Raw genomic sequence first — 25010 nt, forward strand, 5'->3', positions numbered from 1 at the left:
AAATAAAGCGCTGCTTATGGAGACATTGCTGAAGTAGGAAAACAAAATGCAAGAAGGATGCAATGTGTTTTTGTGCTCATTGTACACAAACAGTTTTTTTCACTCCTTTCAGTGTACCTCTTTCTGCCAACAACATCCCTCCATCATAATTGATAGTCTGTGTATTAAGCCAGTCCTAACGTTCAGTCACACTCTGACCAAGAAACATAGCAGGGCACTATGTTAGGAGAAAAGCTTATCTATTAATTCTGACCCTTCCTCTGTCACCAAGGATCTCATGCTAGGGGAGGAAATCTCCACCCTCCTTTCCCAGAAAGCTTCTAGGTTTGCAGGAAGTGAAACATGTCCAGTGTCCCTATCAAATCCAGGAGCTGTTCTTGAGATTCAAAGAAGGATAGGGGGCAGTGCACAGTTTCAGCATTGAAGGGTGCAGGAAAATATTCCTTACCTCCTCATCTGGGTCTGGAAGTCAGACTTATTTGGGAGAAACAGTTGGGGAAAAACAAATCTGTACATACCACTCAACTTATGGGTAAAGTTCAGTGGAGAAATAAGGGAAAGCGGATGGGGAAAGCCTGGAATTCCCTATCCCCACTCAGCCCATCCAAACTTGAAGGGCCTTCAATATATGATGAGCATTTTCAACTGGATAATATTCAGTTCTTCTTTCACATACCAAAGTAAAGCTGATTTTGCCAGATTGGTCAGAATTACATGCCAAATATTTAAGTAATGCAGCAGGACTTCAGTATGAGAAGCAAACTTTTTGTTGAAAAAAATTTGATTGGGGGGAGGTTTGAAAAACCAGAATATCTGCTTGACAACCACAAAGCATTTATATGAATGTATTTGTGTATGATGTATTTGTTTGTTGTTAAATCAATATAAAAACAATACTGTGCAACCTAAAAAAAACCCAAATCCCATATTCACAACATAATAATGATACTAAAAGTAGTTTACATAACAGAGCAGCATTTCAAAAGACATTCAAAAGCATGATAGAAGTAAAATAATGATGTCTGAAGAGGCAATAAAATAAATCTGTATCAACCTACTTATTAAAAAATGTATAAAACTTTAGTAAGGGAGGGAAAATAGCTATCCATGCTTAAACCACAAAGTAAAAATCAAAACGAGTAAAGAAATACATTTTTTCCTACAGAGAGGTCAGGCAACGTTTCACAATCTAGATGCCACAGCTGAAAAGCCCCAATTTCAGCCTGCCATCACTCTTCATTTCACATTAGTTTCTTTTCAGTTGGTCACAATCAGAGATACTAGAATCCAAAATTGTGTGAGTAAAAAGGATGGGGGGGAGTGGTCTGAATTCTGTTTCTTAGCTCTTGCCTCTATTATGTTTTGTAAAAATAGATGGAGCTAAGTTTCTTTGAATTCCATAGCCCAGTAAACACTTCCACAAATTTTCCATTCCGTACCATTTCTGTAAAAAAGAGATGGGCTTTTTTGCCCGTGAATATTCTTGTTTACTTTTTAGCTCTGTAAAAAGACCAAGGGAAACAACATATTTTTCTGTACAGGTGTCACAGGTGATTGTGATGGAATTAATCTGGTAGTGAACAGAACATCAGAATAGTGGTTTGGACCTAGGTTCCATTGTTCAGGGTCCTTTAAGTGTTGGGTTCTGGTTAGGGTATCAGACTGGGACCTGGGACAGCCAATTTAGAAACCCTGTTTTGTCAGCTTTACCAAGTAACTTTGAACCTGTTACAATCTCTCATTTTAACCTACCTTACAAGGTTGTTGTGTTGATAATATGGTGGAGGATAGAACAGTGTGATAAGCTGCTTTGAATCCAGTTTAGGGATAAAAGTTATATATGAATTATATAAAGTTATATATAAATTATATTTACATTTAAAAGCTGTGCTGTTTCCTAAGTGTTCATTCTTGAGTATTTCTAGTTCAATATTAACATTTTAAAAAGAGAAGAATACTTGCAGTACATTTTAGAATATATTTATTTATTTAAATTTACTAGGCCAGCGATTCCCTACAAGCAGGGCTCAGGGCAACTTACAACAGTAGTGAACACAATACAATACATAATAGAATTAAAACAACATTTAAAATACATTAAAAGAATTCATCAGATAATGGATAATTCCAGTGTCTGCCAGCCCCCTGGATGGAGGAAATATGGAGGAAAGGCAGGGGTGTGACTTATGAGGATCATGAAAATACTCTGGATGATATTGCATAATTATAAATATGCTTTTGATATAGCATGCTACATACAATTTGGCTGCATGTTTTATAGGTCTGAACAATGTACAATGTTTATTAGTCTGAACAATTTTATAGGCCTATAATAAAGAGCAGAGCATGTTCCACTAAAGAGTGCTTTATTGACACATATGCAGGACTTCTTAGAGGAGTCAGTCTTTTGGTTATCCTGCAGTCTTACAAAATTATAGGATTTTGATTTACAAATTATATTATTATATAATTATTTAGGGCAATATTTCTTCTTGTTGTGTAGCCTTTCCGATTTTGCTATGGTATGATGATAGTAATGATGATCAACATTATTGTGAAATGATTTAATTGTTTAAAAATAACATTATTGACACTTAAAGCCACCCCCAGCCCGCCAGGGGAAGGCGGGATATAAGTGTAATATTATTTATCATTATTAAGAAAGCTGAAGTTTGAATTGGGAATGAGTAATAATGACATATATTCAGCCATCTGTGAACTTCATGGGGTGGAACTTTCCATTTTTTCCTGCCTTTTGCTGTACAAGCCCCCTGAACTTTTGTTCCTTTGAGGGTCAGTGGAATCTTAGAAATAGCACAACGGTAAAGTGGGTGTCAATGGAATGGGGGAATTGGCAGAAATCACTGCCAACTCTTCTGAAAAACAGAAATGTCATTCTATTATAGGAATTGTATGGTTAGATAAAAAGGTAGTCCCCTGTGCAAGCACCAGTCATTTAATCTTGAGCCAGCTACCTGAGCCCAGCTTCTGCCGGGATTGAACTCAGGTCATGAGCAGAGAGCTCAGACCGCAGTACTGCAGCTTTACCATTCTACGCCACAGGGCTCCTTAAGGTTAGATACATGTATGGTTAGATACATGCCACTAATAGTACAATAAAATCTCCAGAATAAATATTTAATATGCTATATGAAGGAAAGTGGGTAATATTGCACACTTAGTCAAGAAACATTGTAATCGTTAAATTAAATATCACAGCCATGATTGGGATTGGAAGAATGAATAATGGCTGAAGAATTAAATAAATATTGTTTCCAGAAATGTTCATTAAACAGTTTTATTTAATGATATTACTCCAAACTTATTCAGTGATGGTGGCAAAAATAAGCTCCTTTGATTAGGATGGCTGGTATCAGGAATGTAACATGAGAAGAGCTCTGCTGGGTCAGGTCAGTAGTCCATCTAGTTCAGCTTCCTGTTTCACACAGTGGCCAACCAACTACTCTGGTGGCCAGCAACAGGAAATAGAGCCTGAGATTTTTTCCTGATGCAGCCTCTAGGGGTGTACGCTTGGTATATACCCAGCCGAATAAATACCTGAAAAATACCTTATTGATATTTTTCAAGTATTTGTTCAGAGATCTGTATCCGGCTACCCAAAAAGTCTTGCCTGAATAAAAGCTGAATAAAAGTTGCAGCTAGAAAGCATTTAAAGAGAGTGGCACATCCCCATTGGGATTGCAAATGGTTTGTCAGGATCAGCTGGGGGCTGTATGGCTCACGGCTGTGAATGTAGGCTGCCTGGGAACTCTCCCCCCCCCCCCCCCCCGAAGGACTCCTTCCTTCAAGCTGCACAATTTGGGAGGTTGGAGTTTCAGAAAGGGGAGGGTGGATTAATGCCTGGCCAGCCTAGAATCAGCATTACCTTGTATGGTTCATACCAGAGGCAGGGTGGCTTGCCCTAGACAGGACAAGGACGGGTCCAGGGGTAGACCCTTGGCTTGACTTGTTCCGTTATGCTGGCCCTTGCTGTTTTACTTGTTGTAATAAATAAAGTGGCCCTTTAGTGCCCAAAATATTTGTTTCTGCCTCTGTATTCCAGCTGGGGGTGGCAGTCAATTTACCTTTATCACTACTGTGGCACACTGGTTTGACATTTTCATTCAGCTGTCTACTACAACCCCAGCAAGTTCAGAAGTCATTAGCATATACTTAAAGCTGAGATTCTTTCGTCCCAGTGTGGATTACCTTACACTTATCTACCTTGAACCTTATTTGCCACATTGTCACACACTCACCCAGTCTGAGGAGATCCTACTGGAGTCACAGTCAGCCTTGGCATTCATTGTCCTGAATAAATTTTTGCCATCTGCAAACTTGGCCCCCAGTTCCAGATTATTCATGAACAAATTTATGATGGACCTTTGTGATGCCTAAGGCTGCTGGTGGAACAGAACTGCTGGAAAACTTTCCAAGGAAAAGGGCATCTTCACAACAGCCTAGAAACATGTTCAGTATAACCTTAAACAGAACTATATCCTTCTAAGCCAGGGGTGGCCAAACTGAGGTTGAGGAGCCACATGTGGCTCTTTCACACATATTATGTAGCTCCCAAAGCCTCGACTGCCCTGTTGGCTGGCTTGGAGAAAGCATTTCTCTCTTTAAATAACTTCTCCAAGCCAAGTCAGCTGGTGGCTTGCACAATGCATTTATAGTTGCTTTCTTTCCATCTCTCCCTCCCCCATCTATTTACCTGCCTGCCTGCCTGTCGTGCAGCTCTCAAACATCTGACATTCATGTCTTGGGGCTCTCAAACATCTGTTGTTTATTCTATGTGGCTCTTATGTGAAGCAAGTTTGGCCACCCCTGTTCTATGCTCATTGACTTCAGTGGACTTAGATGTGTAACTCTGCTTAGGATTGCACTGGTTGTCTCCGAAGACTTCTGATTCCTTAGTCAGAAACCTTGGCAAAATACATTTTTCAGCAGTCATAATATTTGAGACACTGTGCACAGCAGTCTTGGGCATAACGGATGCTCAGACACAAACACTCTCTGTTGCCATTGTCTTCATGCAAGTCTGAGTATGAAAGGGAAGGAAATATGAGAGAGTGAAAGTTCATTTATTGTAATAAGGAAATATTGAGTCAGCAGTGAAGGCAGCTGTCTTAGTTTGACGCTGAGCTCATTATTAAGCAGGCAAGATGAGTTTTAGCCTTGGTTCAAAATCAGTGTGGGAATTCTGAATGTAGGGAATTTGTTTCTCAGTCCACCTCCTTCAGTTCCTAAATCTGCTACAATCAAAGTTAAGAATACTAGGTACTTTACACAATTGGAGCATGTCATTCTGATGTGTCATCTCCTCCATTCTGATGTGTCATCTCCTCCATTTCTGTATGTTTACAGAAAAGCAAATGTAATCTTTGAAAATCTGTCTGAATGCATTTTCTTCTTCAGGAAGATACCTGTGAATAGTTTAACCTAAACTACAAGTGGGAAAAAAGTAGACTTATAGAAAACTTAGACATAGTTAATTCTTTTCAGTTAAGTTTGGTAACTTGTGATTCTTGCCAGTTGTATGCAATTTGTGCTTTACCTGGAGATGGGCACATTCCTATGCTGGTTGAGTAGAATAATTGCCCACCTACACATCTCAATTAAAAATCTATGCACCGATGCTTGGCTGATTTTTCATCATAGAGTCACAGAGTTGGAAGGGACATACAGGCTATCTAGTTCAACGCCCTGTAATATTCTCATTACACTTTGAAATATGGACAATAATTGTATGTTTTCTTTGGATTACAAACTGTCATTTCTAAAAACAACTTATGACCATCTCCTGCTTTGACTTTGGTTTCCCATTACAATAACTTGAAAGTGAAATTCTTTTTTGTAGTAGTTAACCAGGTAGGCCTGGTAATTTTCTGCTTTAAGTTAATTTGTATTTTCTGAGACTTGGAATTGTGCTAAATATGGGTTTTGGGAAAAGGAGATCAGTTGATGAATAAAATGATGATAGTGCTTGGCTTTGTTTACCAATATGTTTTATTGGTTGATTTAATTTATTACATTTTTAGTCTGCCCTTCCCTTGAAGCAGGGCAAGGATAATAACTAAAAGTTAAAATCCTATAATAAAATACATATGCATACATTAATAATTCAGGCCCTTCCAAGATGGTGAGAAAATTTCATATTTCACAAGCCTCCCGGGGCAGTTGCGGGGGGGGGGGGGCAGAATGGAGTGTATGAGAGTTCCAGACTACATGCTGTGTCCTCAACAAAATGCCTGGCAAAACATCTCTGTGTTGCATGCCCTGCATAAAGGTAACAAATCTTGCAGGGTATGGATTTTCTCTGGCAGAGAGTTCCACCAGGCAGGGCCAAGGCCAGAAAAGCCCTGGCCCTGGTTGAGAACAACTGGATCTGTCTCAGGCCAGGTCTTACTTTCTGAGCATAATGCACTTCTAGGAGCATACTGAGAGAGGCTGTCCCAAAGTTATGTGGAGCCCTGATCTCTAAAGACCATAAAGGTCAAAACCAACACTTTGAACCTGATTTGGTCCTCCACCGGAAGCCAGTGCAGTGCACGCAGCACATGTTGAATATGTGCCATCTGAGGGATCCCTGTAACATGTACAGCTTTATTCTGGATCAGTTGGAGCTTCTGGGTCAGTCTCAAGGGCAGGCCTGCATAGAGCAAGTTACAGTAGTATATCTTGGAGGTGACCATTGCACGGATTACCATGGCTAGGTCAGAGCAGGATAGGTGGGGAGCCAGTTGCGTGACCTGGTGCAGTTGGAAAAACACCAGCCTGGCAGCCTTCATGACCTGGCCCTTCATTGATAAGGAGGCATCCAGAGTCATGCCCAGACTCATGAAGCCAATCCCAGTGTTAGGGACACTCTATCAAGAGTTGGGAGTTGGCAACCCAGCCATGGCTCCTCCCCCATCCAGCCACAGAACCTCCATCTTACCAAGATTCAGTTCCAACTGACTCTGCTTTAACCACCCTACCACAGCCTCCAAACCCTCGGTTAAGTTCACAGGAATGGTGTCCGGTCATCCAGCTATCAACAGAAATAGCTGGGTGTTTTCAGAATGCTGATGACATCCCAACCTGAAACTCCGCACCGACTGGGGTGAGGGTGTGCATATAGGTGTTAAATAACATTAGGGAGAGAAATGCTCCTTGACGGACCCCACATACTCGTGGGTGCCTTGGGGATACTGTCTCTCCAAGCACCACCCTCTGTCCCCAACCATGGGAAAATGAGGCAAACCACTGCAAGGCTACCCACTGGACCCCAGAGTCCATAAAATACCACAGTCTTATTAAAGTCAGATTGCCTTTTAAGGTATAAACTTTAGTCTGTGATTTTATTAAAAAGTGGTATGTTTTCCCATCCTTGCTGTGGAGTATTTTGTGTATATATATTCTCATGACCTGACATGCCTTTCTTGCAGTTGTGCTCCCCAGTGACTTTTTAAAAAACAGGGTTAAAAAAACCCATGTAGTTACAGCACATTGTTTTTAAAAAAAAACAAAAACAGTATGGCAGCTACTTTTAGAACATTTATTTCTGGTTTATTTATACTTTTAATGCTAAAGGTTAAAGCTGCTTTCTTCAGCATCCAGCTTAGACAGTTGAACATAATACTTAATAAGGCAAGCCATGTAGGAAAAGCATTCAAATGTTAGATAAATATTTTCCACCCCCTCCCAGTGTCAAAATTTTCTTTATATCCTCAGCTGATAACTCATTTTCTCAATAAAAGCAGTAAGAAACAGATTTATGCAGTTTTGTGTAAAGAGGAAGCTTAACAAAAGAAAATTCTGAATCTGTGGCCTTCCCACTGCAGCCTCTCTTCATAGACAAGAGCAGGGCTTTCTTTGAACCGGAACTCACAGGAACGCAGTTCTAGCTGGCTCCCAGAGCATTCCTGCTGCCTTGCAGAGTGTTCTGGCTGGCTTGGAAAGAAGGCAGGCACTTAGGGGACTGTCGCTTGAAGTGCCTGCCCTCTCCAAGCCTGCTTCCTCCAATTGTGTTGCTTGAAGAAAGCAGGCACTTATGAAGACCGCTAAGTGCCTGCCTGCCTCCTAGGCTTGCCAGTCCCCAGGTCCCAGTTTTGTAAGCTCCTACCCTCCGCCAGCCCCAATAGCCAGCATGTGTCTTTCCACTTTGGACGGCTAGAAGAAACTGGGGACTGGCATGCTTTTTAGAAGGTATCTGTAGGAACCAGGCTGAATGGAAGCAGGGTGAGCCCGCAGAATAACGTGGCTGTGAAGCTGTAAAAAAAGTTGAGAGCCTCTGTTGTTTTGTGTTGGTTTTAGAAGTCCTTTGCACATAGATAGTGAAGCTGTGAAAAAGTAAGTCTCTGTGAGCCTCTGTTTGTTTTGCATTTGTTTTAGTAAGACCTAGGACCTTTTGTTTACTTGTGCTAGTCTGAAGACTTGGTTGAAACTTGGTTACATTCAACTCCTTTCCTGAGAAAATTGTCCCAGTGAGATCACAAAAGTATGTGCTTTGTTTGTCTGCTGTGTGTTTGTGTGTGTGTCTCAGAAGTTTCTTCTATATGCCACAATTAGATTGTGCCCATTATTTCTAGGCTAATCTTTCTGATAACATATTTGACAAACTGAGTCAACAAGGAAAGAAAGAAGTAGTTCCACCTTGCTCTAAAAACAGCTTTGTGTACTTGGGCTCACCTCAACTTTGAGTAAAATACTCAGATGCCTGCTTCAAACTTTAAAATAACAATGAACACTAATGAAAAGATTTAGAAGGTACCTGCATTGGTGGTTCTACCCTGTAATGTGTGAAAGGACGACATGTAACTTTTGTTATCCCCACTTCTTTTATACATTAGAAAAGCAGTGTGTGGGATGTGTGTGTTGTTTAGCCAAAGCTCCCTAACATATACTTCACTATGGTGGGAAAAGGCTGAATAACTACTTCATGCACTATGGGATAGAAGTATGTATATGATAAGAGCATGACCTGTCTAGAGTTTGCCACTGTATAGCCCCATTGATTTCAGTGGAAAAGACAGAAGCACCTGCTTAACTCCCTGTCCAGTGGGCTGGATTCTGCAGGCACTCTACAATGGGCCTGCAGTTGTTGCCATAGTACTATGTATTCAGATAGAAAACTAGGATAGGATGAAGACTAGGGGTATGCATTTAAATTCAGGGCTTTTTTTTTTTTAGCAAGAATGCACAGGAATGCAGTTCCGGCTGGCTTGGCATCAGGGGTGTGGCCTAATATGCAAATAAGTTCCTGCTGGGCCTTTTCTATTAAAAAAAGCCCTGGACAGGAAAAATGATGTATCTAAGAACCCCCCTCCCTCCCTCCCCTTCTCTCTCCCTCCCTCCTCCCTCCCTTTCCCTCCCTCCCTCTCTCTCTCCACAATATCTATCTATATAGACAAATAGCTGTACTGGTCTTCTAGCAAAACAACAGATCTAGTTGTAGCTTAAGGACTGTCATATTTGTTATGGCATAAGTTTTTGAGGATCACAGTTCTCATCAAATGTGTACAGAGTGAGCTCAACTGGCAGATCTATATTTGCATGTGTGGATGTACAAAAATGATTGTAAGCAGGTCAGGAGGTAATGAAATACAAGAGATATGGTCTGTGACATTTCTACAGAAGGCTCAAATATATATAGCAGTAGTTGCTAATAACCACAGTCTTTCTAGACAATAAACTAATTTAATACTTGTAATTTGAGAGGAGACCATTCTTGTCATTGCAGCCTAAATGGCAGTATCAGACCACCTGATAGATTCTCATTCAGGAATTTTACACTGTAGGCTACAGTCTTCTCCTGAAGTTCTTTTGTTGATTAATGTCAGCAGTAGAATGTACTGAGAATTAATTGTTCCTGTACTAGTTTCGTAAACATGCTCTTTTATTGCAGATTTGTATTCAGTTATTGATTTTGCAGAGATTGTTGTCCTCTTTAGACAGCAGAAGGACATTTTTGGAATATGACATACTGGAGAATGAAAAGATAAATGTATTTATTTGTTTATTTATTTAATTGGATTTATATCCCGCCCTCACCGCTGAAGCAGGCTCAGGGCATCTCACAATACATGGCATACAATAAAACATTTACATTAAAAAGCATTAAAAACAGTTTAAGAACAATTTGGTGCTAGTTTCAGTACAGATTAAGATGGTGTTCAATGATCTTAAGCATCCATTAGATCTAACATCTTGGTAATGGAGGTCAGCATGAGCCCCTGATGGTCTTGCTGATGTTACTAGGTCTGCAGTAGTAAGACGTGAATGGATATAGGGACTGAGTTGGTGTATTGGTTTGTTGCATGGCCCATTTCCTAGCCACATGCAGGAAATAGGTTTAGGACCAAAAGTGATGGATCATGATGCAGAGTTTTTAATATTTATAGTTGATTAAAGTTTTTATGATTTAATATAATTTTTAGCTTTTTTGTACTTCACATTAAGATTTCCATATACAAGGTTTTTATTCTTTTTTCACAACCTTTTTAGTTACCTGGTTAGTTTGGGGTTGAAATTCCTCTTCCCTTTTTTATTCATCCAGAGAACATCAGAGAAACTGCAACATTTATCAGAAGTTTGATTCTGTTTGTTTAGGCATTATGCAGGTTTATTCCCATAGTAATGTTAAATTTGTTTAGCAAGTACAGGAGAAATGCTGGGGTCACCAGAAGTCAGAAATGGTCTTTGAGCTTATCTTGTATATCTTTGAACTCTGGTAGAGATTTCATTGGTACCTTTTATTCACACTGTTTACATCTCCCCCCCCCCCACCCCTAGTTCTTTTAGTATAGCTAGTAATGGACCATAGTAAAACACATTGTGTATTGTGAACATATTTGAATTTTACATACAGAATTTCTGTAAATAGCTTGCTGAGTATTAAAGACTTATTCAACACCCTTCCTGTCATTTGCTGGTGTCATTGTTGCCACTGCCTCTTCATCAAGGCTGCTGCTTTCACCTTACCACCATTTGATTTTCAGCACCAAATTGGCAAGAGATATTTCCTCTTAGGCACTGCAGCAGACTGGGAGACTGGCAATTCAGTATCTGTTCTGTTTGCTGTGGCTGCCCAACAGCAGCCAGGACAAGAAGGCAGAGTCATTAATAACAACAGAAAACCGAAGCTGAAACAAGCAGTGCGATGTAGTGGTTAAAATGTCAGTTGAGGATTTAGGAGACCCAGGTTCAAATCATCACTCTGCCATGAAAGCTTACTAGGTGATCTTGGGCCAGTTACATTCTTTCAGCCTAACTTACCTCACAGGCTGTTGGGAAGATAAAATGGAGGAGAGATAATGGTGTATATTGTTTTACTAAAGCAAGTAAATAAATAATGGGAGGATGGCATAGGGTTGCACCCTTCAATATTTTTCATTTTAATTTTGGGTCAGGGATTTTTTTAAGGGTATGATTTCCATTATGCCGAAATTTAGTGAGTAGTGATGGTGTTCTGGAAACAGTTTTGGCAGTTTTCCAAACTGGGAATCTCAGGACCTGAGCTAAACTAAAACAACTTTTTGTGCCTCCCTCCCCCTGCAGAACCAGCAATAGCAGGAAGGAAGGGTGACAGAGTGTGCACTCTGACCGTCAGCTGGCCTGTGGCACATGGGCCCTTTAAACTTTAAGGAGCCATTATTTTCAAAGGGAAGACCTGGTCTTTGAACTCTGGAGGCCACACCTACTGCTCATTCAAAATAGTGGCCCTTTAAACTTATCAGCCAGTGGTGAAGAGGAGAAAAGGGAAGAAATATTAAATGACATATCAGATTTCCATGTTTTTAAAAGTGAACTTTATATCATGGTTCATTATTCCATCTGGAAAAAATTCTGCATTAAAAAATAATTCCTAAGGTCAAAACTGCAGGTGGTGCTTATTCATGTCTCCAAAGTTCTTTCATATTGACAAAATATTGTTCTTGTGAGACTTCTTCTTTCAGTCTGGTAGTTTCTCTTAAAATCACTCATTTCCCATGCTGTTCCTTCCTAAAAGGGGAGGGGGAGGTTCCTTTCAAACCACATTTTGTTCCTAAGGGGAAAAGATTTCTGTGCCATATCTTTTCCCCTTAGTAACAAAAAGCTGTTTGAAAGGAATGATTATAGTCAAAAAATCACAAGACGGAAGTCATTCCTTTCCATGTGGTCTTCAGTAGACTGCAGCATCTATAGTTTGGGTCCAAACCAATGAGTTACCAAATAATCAAATAAATGTTTCTGTTTTACTCTTGAAATTCAAAAACAAACTGCATCTTAGAGCTCCTTGTGACCCCGGAAGACTATGCTCACCCCCTTTCTACATCCCCTTTCCAGCTTGAGCATGGTGAACATCTCCATTTTGTAAAGGAGGAGGGGACTCCACAGACAAATTACACATGATAGAATATTTCATGATGAAATATTGTCTGATGAAGTCAACTTCTAGCACACGGAAGCTTACATTCTGAATAAAACTTTGTTGGTCTTAAAGGTGAAACTTGACTCCTACTTTGTTCTATTGCTTCAGACCAACACGGCTGCCCACTTGTATCTAAGCTTGAAAAGGGTGAAGCCATATTTCCTGTTCAGGTCTTCTTTGACAGCAGAGACATTGTGAGGTATTTTCACTCTCATCTTTTGTGAGTGAGGCCATTTCTTTCCTAAAAAGTTATTTTTCTTCACCTTTTTGCCTGATCCAGTTTATGGTACCAAAGTCATTGCATTATTTGTGGGGGCAATTTGCTTACTACCAGAAAACATGTCCAATGCCTTCTGTGCCTGGAAGTTGACACTTGTCCTCAGTGTTTTAAATTTACTAAACAATCCCATAGTAATTGACTGTCTTCGCCATTGCCTCCTTCTTTTGAGCACCAATGGATTCCTTGATATTGACTCTGTCTTTGAAATCAAGGGCTAAGTTGTCACTGAATCCCAACATGGGAGCAACTATTCCTTCTTTCTGAGGGATGGTCCCATATCTGCTAAACAGTGGACATTAAGAAGAAGAAAAATAGGGACAAATATCACAGGAATCAAGCTACCACGGTCCACTCACAGTCCTTGCACACTCTCACCATCAACTTAGACGCCATCAGTTGCCATAAATTCAGCTGAGTCTGTGCAAACTTCCACTGTATATGTTCTGGAGAGATTCCAGCTGTCCACCCAACTCCTGTGTCTCCTGTTCTAATATGCTTTCCCAAAGAACAGTATGTTGGCTTGGTCTGAATCTGAGGGCCAGATTGAAGACAATTCAGTTCATGTTGTTTCATCACCCCCATGTTGACACCCTCCCAAGGAGGACTCTGGGGAATGTTTTTACTATAATTTCTCCCTAAGGAACAAGACTGGTCCTGTTACAGTTGATCACAGTCCCGCACGTCCTTGGCCACAAGTAGGCATCATACTTCCTACAGTACTACGGATTGCTGGGATTCATGTGCTGTGATGAAATCTATTTTATAAGACTACAGATCCCATTAGAATTGTTTCTTGACTTGTTCAGCATATGTGTTACTTTTGCAGTACTAATATACAATGGAAGAATGACCTTGTTTCTAGAGGAATCCCACTGGTTGCAGCTGTTTTGTGGCCTCTATCCAATTAGTTCCAAGATGCCTCCCTAGAGACCAATGCCCTTGGGTGTCATCACCAAACCCAACATGACACAGGATCAGCATGTTTCAAATCAGCCTCCTTGACACAACATTGCCAACCAAACACAGCATGCCTCAGTTGTCCCTGCTCAGGACTGAACCCACTCTAGCCAGCAACTGTTAGTAAGACATTCTTTGGAGCAGTAGTAGACTTTGAGGCTAGCCCAAGGGCAATCCTACCTGCTTCTCCTCAGAATCAAAGGATAGTTCTAATGCAAAGTGTTCTAACAGAGATACAGACTCTTCCTCAGTACCAGTATGTTCAGATCCAAATGTAGTCACTCCCTCTGAGGACCTTAAGGTCTATTTGGAGAAGTTACTTGGTACAACTAATGCTTTGGGCCTTGAAATTCAGCAGCTGGCTCCACCAGTTGGAAGATCCAGTATTTCCCTCGTTGGACACTAATTCTCAAGCACCTGTAGAATTGCTCATATTGGTAGCCAAGAAGGTTAATCATGTGTAGCTAAAGACCTCTTTTAGTGCTCTCTAATGCAGAGTGTCTCAAGAGCAGGTATAAAATAATCTTATCCCTTCTTTGTACTCACCTGAATCCAAACTCCATGGTGGTCAGTGTCTAAGAACAAACAGAAAATCCATTCCTCTCCACCTGACGGGGAATGATGTGTGCTTGACAAAATGGAATGAAAGTTCTCCACTGAAGCTTTAGGCCTCAAAAAAAGAAAAGCCACTTATGCTGCATGCATGTCATGACACCAAACCTCTTTGGGGAAATATGGCACCATTAGTGGGCCACAAGCATCCCTTGACCAATGCCTTTAAGAAAAAGGCTCTCAAATTGACTAGGCAGCAGTTGAGTACTTGGCAGATTGCAGGGCCAAATTATGAGGAGGTGCTTGGTTATGTCATTGTCCCAATCAGTGGAAGCAAGAAACTGTGTGTAGAATCTCCCCTTTGAAGTTTAGGGTCTTCTCACATTGAAAGTTAGGGCCTTTTCACCTGCCTCAGCAGCAGTGCCAATATCAGGGTTTTACCCTCACACTCCCCTCTGATAGATAGAATCCTTGTTTCCTCCAGGAAATCTACTCCAAATTACAACAGCATCACAATACTCCAAGACAGTGGCATCCTTCAGATACAGCTTCTGACTATTTCTCTGCACCCCCTCTAGAGGCCTCTTCATTGCACAACCATCTGTCAGCATGGGAACAATGGTTGGTCCTTACATTTGGTTATGCCATAAAATTTGCAGCAGCATCACCCAGCACCTTCATCATCTCACCTCCATTTCCACCTGTCCTAGAGCAAGACTCCTCTCTCCTTTCCAAAGGTGCCATTGAACATGCTCCACCATCATAAACAAGGACAAGGATATTATTCCTGTTACTTTGCAGTATCCAAGAGGGACAGAGAATTACATCCTGCCTTAGAGCTCAGAGCAGTGAGCTGTTAGATACACACAAAAAAATTCTGTATGTTCTTCCTGTCTCCTTGTCAAGTCCCCAGGCAAATACTTCCCTGTGGGGATGGAGCACTTGTTGTCATGGTCCCTTCTTCAGTAACTCTTGGATTGTCAAGGAGGCTTTTCTCCACATCAGTGTCCTGGAGCTGCTTGCTATCCACAGGTCTATCTTTCCTACCCCTATTCTTTGAACTGTCCAAATACAATATTGCTTGGAGGTATATGTATTACATCAACAATCTAGGGAGAACAGGATCTATAATGGTATATCACCTGGCTTGAAACCTCTTGCACTGCTGTTGCAGACATGACATAGATATTGTAGCCATCCATGTACCAAGTACTCAAAATATGGTACGAGAACTGGGGAAGGCAATGGCAAATCACCCCGTAAAAAGTCTGCCGTGAAAACTTTGTGAAAGCAATATCACCCCAGAGTCGAAAACGACTGGTGCTTGCACAGGGGACTACCTTTACCAGGAGAGCAGGATACTCAGCCCATGACTCATCCTTTAACGTTGGTATGCTTTGTTGCCTATTAAGATGTTGGGGCCTGCTGAAAGCCCCCCACCCTCATGGAACTTTCAGTCCATTTTGTCTCAGTCATTTAATTTCAGCTATGAAAATTTGTGGAAATTTCTTGTTCTTATTTTGATGGAATTGTATTTTTGCTGGCTGACTGACTGACTGACTCAGTTGATGAAATGTCTATTTGAGCCATTAGCTCCCTGTAACCTCTATTTATTGTAGCTGAAAACAACTTTTCTTCTAACCGACGCTTCCCCTCAATGTGCAAGTAAACTATGTGTCTTCTGGGCTGATCCTCCACATCTCCAGTTTCACCCAGAAAAGATCACCTTTCATCCTAATACCACATTTCTCTCAAGGTGCTCAGCATCTTGTATCTCACACAGTTACCAACTGGCAAAATAGTTGTTAAAATGCTCTATAGGTCACTGTACAAGGGTGATGGCAAATTCTGTGGCGTTTGCACAAGGCATACATACTCAGATGTCCTCAAAGCAACAATCCAGTTGCATCTTTTGACTTTAGTACACTATCACACATTGTATATTTGAGCCCCGAAGGATTAAGCTTTTGTGGTGAATGCAATATCCTAATTACACTCACCTGTTTCTGCTTCCAGGTATGTCAGTCTGTTGATTGTATCTCATCAGTGTGATAAACAAAGACTTCAGAGAATAACAAGTTGCTTACCTATAACTGATGTTCTTCAAAGTTCAAGTCCAATGCCACCTTTTAGACCAATAAAGTTTTATTCAAGGTATGAGCTTTTGTATGTACACACACGTCCTCAGATACATTGAAATGGATGTTAACAGTTTTGATAGATAAATAGATGGATAGATAGATGGATGCCTTTTCATAGATTTTTAATATGTTTTGACATATATGGATTGAATTGAGGGAGAGAGTATTTATTCTATGCTATCCCCTCCCCCCGATTAAATTCAACAAACAATGATCTGGTGACCATATAAACCGAGCTTGTTACTGCTGCTTGGCCTTTGTGTGTGTCAAAACATCTTCATTAATTTGCTGTTCACCTATGTAGAGGCATCCATCTCTTTATATGAGCTGTTAACTTCTGTTTCAGTGCGTGTGAGGAAGCGTTTCTGCACACAAAAGCTCATATCTTGATTAAAATGTTGTTGGTCTGAAAGGTGCCGTTGGACTCTCTAACTTTGTTGTACTGCTTCAGAGTAACATGCTGCCCACCTGGACTGATGTTCTTCAAGTCAGTTGACTTGCCCATCTTCCCTGCAACAGGTGCTTATTTTCCTCTTTTTGTGTCTAGGGAAGAAGAACTGAATGGGGAGTGCAGTTGCACCTTCGTTGAGCATGTGTATTGCTACCTTGTGCTTTGTTGCCTACACACACAGAAAAAACTTTGTTTTGAAAGCTTTTCTGAATTGACTCTACAATGCTCAATTCCCAGAGTGACTGCATAGATGACCACTCAGAGAACATCAGTTACAGGCAAACAACCATTTCTGTTCTCTTTCCTCAGTTATTACCAGTATTTTGTGAAGAAGGCAAAAAAGGGAAAACATCTAGAAGTGTCAGCTCAGACAAATATCAATTCTAGATAATCTTTCTGGTGTCATGAACTTATTAGCGTCCTACATCACCAAATGGCATGATCTTAGCAAATTATCATTCAAGTCCAGATATGCTTACTTATACCTGCTCAGACATCCTGATCCTACTCTTATATGCAACTACTCTCATATGCACACCAACATACACACATATCTTTTATATACGTCAGGGGAGGGCGGGATATAAATGTAATAAATAAATATGCAGGGTCTTTCTCATTCATTTAACTGTGGATGAAATCATGCATATCCACATGATTCTGCACGTGATTCTCTTGATACCAGAGTGAATTGGAAGAATTTTTATTAGTCCTTTCATGTGATTGGGAATTCTTCAAAAGTTGGACAAAGATTTTGGAGCACTTTGTTCTGTAACCTGAGAATGAGTAACTTCAGCATTATGCTGTTTGGCTTACTTTCATTGCATGATGTAATGTTAGGTGTTACATGTTGTCCTAATGCTTTGTTCTTTCTTGCTTACCTGATTTCAAACACAGAGATTGTCCTACAAAGAAAGAGGGCAGAATGTGTGCCAAAAGTAGCATACATATACAGAAGTCAGGGTCCCTTCAGGATTCTACATCAGGAATGATATCCTCATGGGTTAGTGCTGTGCCAATGAATGCATTAGCAGTTCCCTCATTTAGTATATACATTCCAAATCCTGCATTAGAGTTAGCTGACATATATCCCTTCTAGCAACTGGTACATCAAAGAACCTCATGAGAATAAGAGGGCAGGCTGCTTACCAAAACCTGGGTCCAAGAAAACATTAGATGAACACTTGATGCTCTGCTCAAGTGAGATTAATATCTTTGGTCTCCCTTTGTCACCATCATTACAGCTTTGATATTGCAAGAAGAATTAAGTTATTCTCTTATGGTCTGAGAGGTGGCTGATCATGAAAATAAATGCCCTTGTTCTAAATAGATTACATATTGAGAAAAATCTACCAAAAGATCACCTGTTTGGTGTAGAGAGCCAGTTTGGTGTAGTGGTTAAGCCAGTTTGGTGAAGAGAGCCAGTTTGGTGTAGTGGTTAAGTGTGACCTCTTATCTGGGAGAACCGGGTTTGATTCCCCACTCCTCCACTTGCACCTGCTGGAATGGCCTTGGGTCAGACATAGCTCTGGCAGAGGTTGTCCTTGAAAGGGCAGCTTCTGTGAGAGTTCTCTCAGCCCCACCCACCTCACAGAGTGTTTGTTGTGGGCGGGCGGGAAGATAAAGGAGATTGTAAGTCGCTCTGAGACTCTGAGTGGAGGGCGGGATATAAATCCAATATCTTCTTCTTCATCTTCTTGTTTCCTCTTATTTTAACTTTGAATACTATGGTATCACAGTTTTCACCAAGAGCTATCACACATGAAATTGAGTTTCACTGCACATTAAAGGGTGACTAAAGGGAGGCCTTACCATACAACCCCTGTTCATCATAGTGAGGAGCATTTTACTATTTAGAAAAAGGAAAAGATATAGCAATCTATCAATCACTGCAGAATTTATTTAGTATTATAAAATGTTTTGGCAAAGACTGCTTGGTCATATGCTTTTTTGCCAATTTCTCTCATTACTTGACCCATACTTGTACTTCCACTTGCTATAGTTATCCAGTGTATATTATTTTTCATTGCAGCACATTTTCCCTAGTTTGAATGCTCAGAGTGACACTGTCATTGTTTGTTGGGTATGATTGGGCCAGTCATATGCTCTCAGTCTAACCTACTTCATAGGATTGTTGTGAAGATAAAATTGAGAGGAGAACAATGTCAGCCACTTTGGGTCCTCACTGAGGAGAAAGATGATGCATAAATGAAGTGGGGATGAGCTGTCACCCTCTCTTGGTTCTTGAAAGTCTGTGATCCTTTGGTATTTTCTGTGGTGTTCACCAATATGCAACATAAGTTTCTTCAGTGAACATAGCTGCTATTTTTTCATTCCTTTCAAAAGACTAAATTTTGATTTAACCTTTTTCATTGTTTTCTGCTTTGTGCGTTTAAGTCAAACATTTTCTTTTAGCTATCCAGTCTGTTAGAATTCTAAATACTGTTCACCTTCTAATTGCTGAAAGACTGACTCATTAACGATGAAAGTGGTGATTTTGTTGGTTTGGCTAATAGTGTCAAGTTACTGTAGGAAAGGCATGAATTTGATACCAGTGTGCTAATTTTTGCTGCTGTCAATATCATTGCATTGCATTGCCCTTGGGCAAAGGTTATATTAAATCTCTCTCTCAAATACTTTTTGTGGATAACCTATGATAGTTTGGCAGTTGATGAAGCCATAGTGAATTAGTTAGAATTGTAATTTAGTGGATTATGTATGCTGGGAGAAAGCCAGCATCTTTTTGTGTCACCCTACCTTATAATAGTTTGAGTTCCAAAGTACACTTAAAGAAGGATAAAAAGTGTTCCCATGGTGTAAACGCGGGCACAAAGCACTAGGACCTGTGGTCATCCAGTAAGCAACATTACGCTTTTTGGGCAGTTATGAGTTGTTTTATTTATATTCTTGAGGTTTTCCATCTTTTCCAGAAATGTAGACCCCAGCTCCTTCAACTGCCTTCGGTAACATTTTTACCCATAATTAGAGGTAATGATGGTTGGGAGGACTGATGTTATAGAGGAACTGGCTCCTCTTGTGATAGATACAGTGGAATTGACATTTACAGAGGAAGTTAAGAATTTGGTGGTACTCATGGACTCAGCCACATTTGAACAGCAGGTTGTGACCAAGAGTGCCTTTGACCAGCTGCATTTAAATTGACAGCTTTCCCCTTCCTCTCCTCAGGCAACCTAGACACACTGAAACATATATTTGTGGCCTCCCAGCTGGTTTATTGTTATGTTGGGCTGCCCTTGAAGACAATTTGAGAACTGCAGCTGGTTCAGAATGTGGCAACGTGGTTATTGTCAGGTACTGTTGATGGGAATATATCTTGCCCATCTTAAAACACCTATATTGGCTGCCAGTTTGTATCAAAGACCCATTAAGGTGCTAGTTATGTCTTTTAAGGCCCTTCATGGCCTAGGACCCACATATTGCACATGTTGCAGTCCTCAGGTTGCCACCTGCTAGCTGTCCCATTCCTTAAAGTAATTCCCTTGGCATTAGCTAGAGTCTGTACCTTTTCCATCAGAGCTCCCATTCTTAAGGAAGTGAGCATGGGACCATCCCTAGAGGTATTTAGAGCTTATTGTTTGAGGGAGAAGGCTATACAGCTTATGGTTTGAGGGAGTAAGCTGCAGGCATTTGTGGGGGAAGGAGTTGCATGGGGCTTTATTGTATTTTGTATTTTAATTGAATATGTAAGCTGCCTTGAGATTGAGGAAAGTAGAGTATAAATGTTGTAATAAAAATGAAATAAAATAAATAATTGAATACTAGAACAATTTATGTAATGTGCCTATGCTTCATTATTCAAATTGTTTTGGGTCAACTAGATTGTTGATCATTCACAAATGATCCCTAAATACTTTTATTCAGCCATTGTCGCCTCTAAAGATATAAAATATTTTTCATATTGAAGAAATAATTATCTTAAAAATTATTGTTAACACTTCAGCTAGGATACCAGTTTTTTTTTTTTTAAAAAATAAAGATATATGTGCTAAGTTAAAAATGATCTGCATGTGGATATTTGGATGGAATCTGGGGAAAGCTTCATTTATACAGAGGTGAAGTTCAAAGCATACCGTTGGGTTCATTAATGATTCAGAATGGTTCGTTTACAGTTCCCTCCTTTCTAATCACAAGACAGATCATAATCAATACTTCTCTGTCAAGGTCATCACTAACTTACCACCTACTTCAGCTTGTATATACATCATCTTCCCTCTCTCTCCTGCACAATTTCCTTATTTTCTCCCCCTGCCCCCATCATATTGAATATGTAGGAAGCATTTAATTTTGGAATGATAGACATGAAGATTTTCTTGCACATAGATTTTATTTGGTAAAGTGGGTATGGAAAAATATAGAAGTGTTTCTGTTAACAAGTAAATATGGGCTTATTTAAGCTACTTATTATCTCCCCAAGAGTGAAAGAAGGGCTGCTAGAGTTGGCAAATCCCTCCTTACTTTCCAGATAAATTCCTGCATTTGTCATGGAAGGTGGATTCAGCCAGTCTTTGTATTTTCACTTGGATCCAGAAAAATAAAAAAGCCCCAAGAAGTGAGTATTGTGGAAACAGGTGGAAATGGCTTGATCTGGCAGTCGTTGGTCAGCCAGGATGACCAGATTGTGCATGTCTTTGCACAGGTAGCTTCCTTAGCATAGGTGGTTACCTCCCTCGCTGCCATGGTCATCTTCTGATACAGACTTAGTATGGAGCTAATACTCTTCCTACCCAGTAAGGACTGCATAGATAAACCATGATAGAATCAGTCAGTGACAGGAGCTGTCCCCCCATCATAACAGAGATAACAGGTATAAGAAAAGGCCTACATGGTTAACAAACAAAGTAATGGAAGCTGTAAAAGGTAAGAAGGACTCTTTTAAACGGTGGAAAGCTAGTCCAAGTGAGATTAATAAAAGGGAACACAGGCTGTGGCAAATCAAATGCAAGACTGTGATCAGGCAGGCAAAAAGGGACTATGAGGAGCATATTGCAAAAAACATAAAGACCAACAATAAAAATTTCTTCAAATATATTAGAAGCAGGAAACCAGCCATGGAGGCAGTGGGGCCCTTGGATGACCAAGGGGTAAAAGGATTACTGAAGGAGGATAAGGAAATGGCTGAGAAGCTGAATGCATTTTTTTCTTCCGTCTTCACTGTGGAAGATGAGAAGTGTTTGCCTGCTCCAGAACCGCTAATTTTGGAAGGGGTGTTGAAAGACCTGAGTCAGATCGAGGTGACAAGAGAGGAGGTCCTACAACTGATAGACGAATTAAAAACTAATGTCACCAGGTCTGGATGGCATACATCCAAGAGTTCTGAAAGAACTCTAAAGTTGAACTTGTGGATCTTCTGACAAAAATCTGTAATCTTTCATTGAAATCTGCCTCCGTTCCTGAGGACTGGAAGGTAGCAAATGTCACCCCCATCTTTAAAAAGGGTTCCAGAGGAGATCCGGGAAATTGCAGGCCAGCCAGTCTGACTTCAATACCGGGAAAGTTGGTAGAAACCATTATCAAGGATAGAATGAGTAGGCACTTTGATGAGCACGGGTTATTGAGGAAGACTCAGCATGGGTTCTGTAAGGGAAGATCTTGCCTCACTAACCTGTTACATTTCTTTGAGGGGGTGAACAAACATGTGGACAAAGGAGACCCAATATATGTTGTTTACCTTGATTTCCAGAAAGCTTTTGATAAAGTTCCTCATCAAAGGCTCCTTAGAAAGCTCAAGAGTCATGGAGTAAAAGGACAGGTCCTCTTGTGGATCAAAAACTGGCTAATTAATAAGAAGCAGAGAGTGAGTATAAATGGGCAGTCCTCGCAGTGGAGGATGTTAAGCAGCGGGGTGCCGCAGGGCTCAGTACTGGGTCCCATGCTCTTTAACTTGTTCATAAATGATTTAGAGTTGGGAGTGAGCAGTGAAGTGGCCAAGTTTGCGGATGACACTAAATTGTTCAGGGTGGTGAGAACCAGAGACGATTGTGAGGCACTCCAAAGGGATCTGTTGCGGCTGGGTGAGCGGGCATCAACGTGGCAAATGAGGTTCAATGTGGCCATGTGCAAAGTAATGCACATTGGGGCCAAGAATTCCAGTTACAAATACAAGTTGATGGGGGTGTGAACTGGCAGAGACTGACCAAGAGAGAGATCTTGGGGTCGTGGTAGATAACTCACTGAAAATGTCATGACAGTGTGCGATTGCAATAAAAAAGGCCAACGCCATGCTGGAAATTATTAGGAAGGGAATTGAAAACAAATCAGCCAGTATCATAATGCCCCTGTATAAATCGATGGTGCAGTCCCTTTTGGAATACTGTGTGCAATTCTGGTCACCACACCTCAAAAAGGATATTATAGCATTGGAAAAAGTCCAGAAAAAGGCAACTAGAATGATTAAAGGGTTGGAACACTTTCCCTATGAAGAAAGGTTAAAACGCTTGGGGCTCTTTAGCTTGGAGAAACGTCGACTGCGGGGTGACATGATAGGGGTTTACAAGATTATGCAGGGGATGGAGAAAGTAGAGAAAGAAGTACATTTCTCCCTTTCTCACAATACAAGAACTTGTGGGCATTCGATGAAATTGCTGAGCAGTCGGGTTAAAATGGATAAAAGGAAGTACTTCTTCACCCAAAGGGTGATTAACATGTGGAATTCACTGCCACAGGAGGTGGCGGCGGCTACAAGCATAACCAGCTTCAAGAGGGGGTTAGATAAAAATATGGAGCAGAGGTCCATCCGTGGCTATTAGCCACAGTGTGTGTGTGTATATATAATTTTTTTGGCCACTGTGTGACACAGAGTGTTGGACTGGATGGGCCATTGGCCTGATCCAATATGGCTTCTCTTATGTTCCGAGGATAGTTGTGCCAGTTCTCATTGCTTCTTCAGAGGCAGAAGTAGGAATAAGAGATGTGCAGTCACTGGACTTTGTTTTATCCTGGGCCATTTCACAGCTGTTGTTCTCACTCTGTTATTAGTTCTCCAGAGACAGACAGTGTTACAGGATTTTTAGCAGAACAATAAAACAGAAGGGCCTCATGACTTGAGTGCTACGGGATCAGGAATCTAATGGTGCCTGTGAGATAAGTAAGTCATCACATTCCCCTGAAAAGAACAGTCTTCTTAGGCCAGCATCTCAGACAATGTACTTACAGAAAAGAAAGTAATTTGAGTGTATCTTAACAAAATTCTGGGTCTTGCACTGAGCTTTCCAGGCCCTGATAGAATTTTGAAGATTCTCTGCATGCCAGAAAGGAAGGAGAGTTTTTTGAAGATGACAGCATTATTAAAAAAAATAAGCCCAGGATAGAGTTTCCAACAGAACTCATTTCCCAAGCCTCCAGCCAAGACTGTGGAAACCCTCCAGTTTGATTAAACTTGCAAGGACTAAAGATATCATGCCTCCAGAGCTTCAGCATTAATAGACAGCCATCTAAAGCCAATTGCACCATTGTTCCTACAGGCTGCTATTTATTCTTAAAGTGATTCCTCACTTAAAGTGATTCTGACACACTGCTTTCTACGGATGTTATCCAGTCAGCTGTCACATATACAGAGCTGAAACCACTTTATGCAAAAGGGTTGAGGTCTCAGCTAATGCTTTCAAGGTTTCATTTCCAACTTAAATTTTCATCAGAACTGTCTTCACATTAGTTGATGTGCTCCTGGGCAAGATGTCGGGAACAGTCTCCAGAAAGTTTATCTCAGAATGGGCCTACTTGGAAGAATGCTTGTTCATATACAACTTTGACTTCCAGAAAGACTTCAAAACAATTCATTACTGGAATTTGGAACTAAATCTAAGGCCAAACTAGCCTATTTTTTTTCCTTAGCCACTCATTCTTTGGGGGTTCCTCAGAAGATATTCTTGTAAAGAGTAAAGTGAAAAAGAATCCCATATCTGTTCCTCATTGCCTTGGCAAGAACCTCTGTTCCATATGATAACTTTCTCACTCAACATAAACTTGCTAGCTGACCATCATTTCATAGATGATGTGTTTACATTGTTCTCCATGGACTGTTTATTTGAACTGACGAGTATTATGAGGGACAATTTTTTCTAGGCACATTGATACTTAGACTTTCCAAAGCCCGATATCAGGGGTGGCCAACGGTAGCTCTCCAGATGTTTTTTGCCTACAACTCCCATCAGCCCCAGCCATTGGCCATGCTGGGTAGGGCTGATGGGAGTTGTAGGCAAAAAACATCTGGAGAGC

General features: G+C 40.7%; 1 protein-coding gene across 10 annotated transcripts in view; it reads left to right on the forward strand.

Moving 5' to 3' along the window:
* Positions 1 to 25010, forward strand: part of NTRK2 (neurotrophic receptor tyrosine kinase 2) — a 322822-nt gene that overhangs the window by 123472 nt on the left and 174340 nt on the right. The window lies entirely within an intron of this gene.

Source organism: Heteronotia binoei, chromosome 4, assembly GCF_032191835.1.
Source record: "Heteronotia binoei isolate CCM8104 ecotype False Entrance Well chromosome 4, APGP_CSIRO_Hbin_v1, whole genome shotgun sequence".
Classification (NCBI taxonomy): domain Eukaryota; kingdom Metazoa; phylum Chordata; class Lepidosauria; order Squamata; family Gekkonidae; genus Heteronotia; species Heteronotia binoei.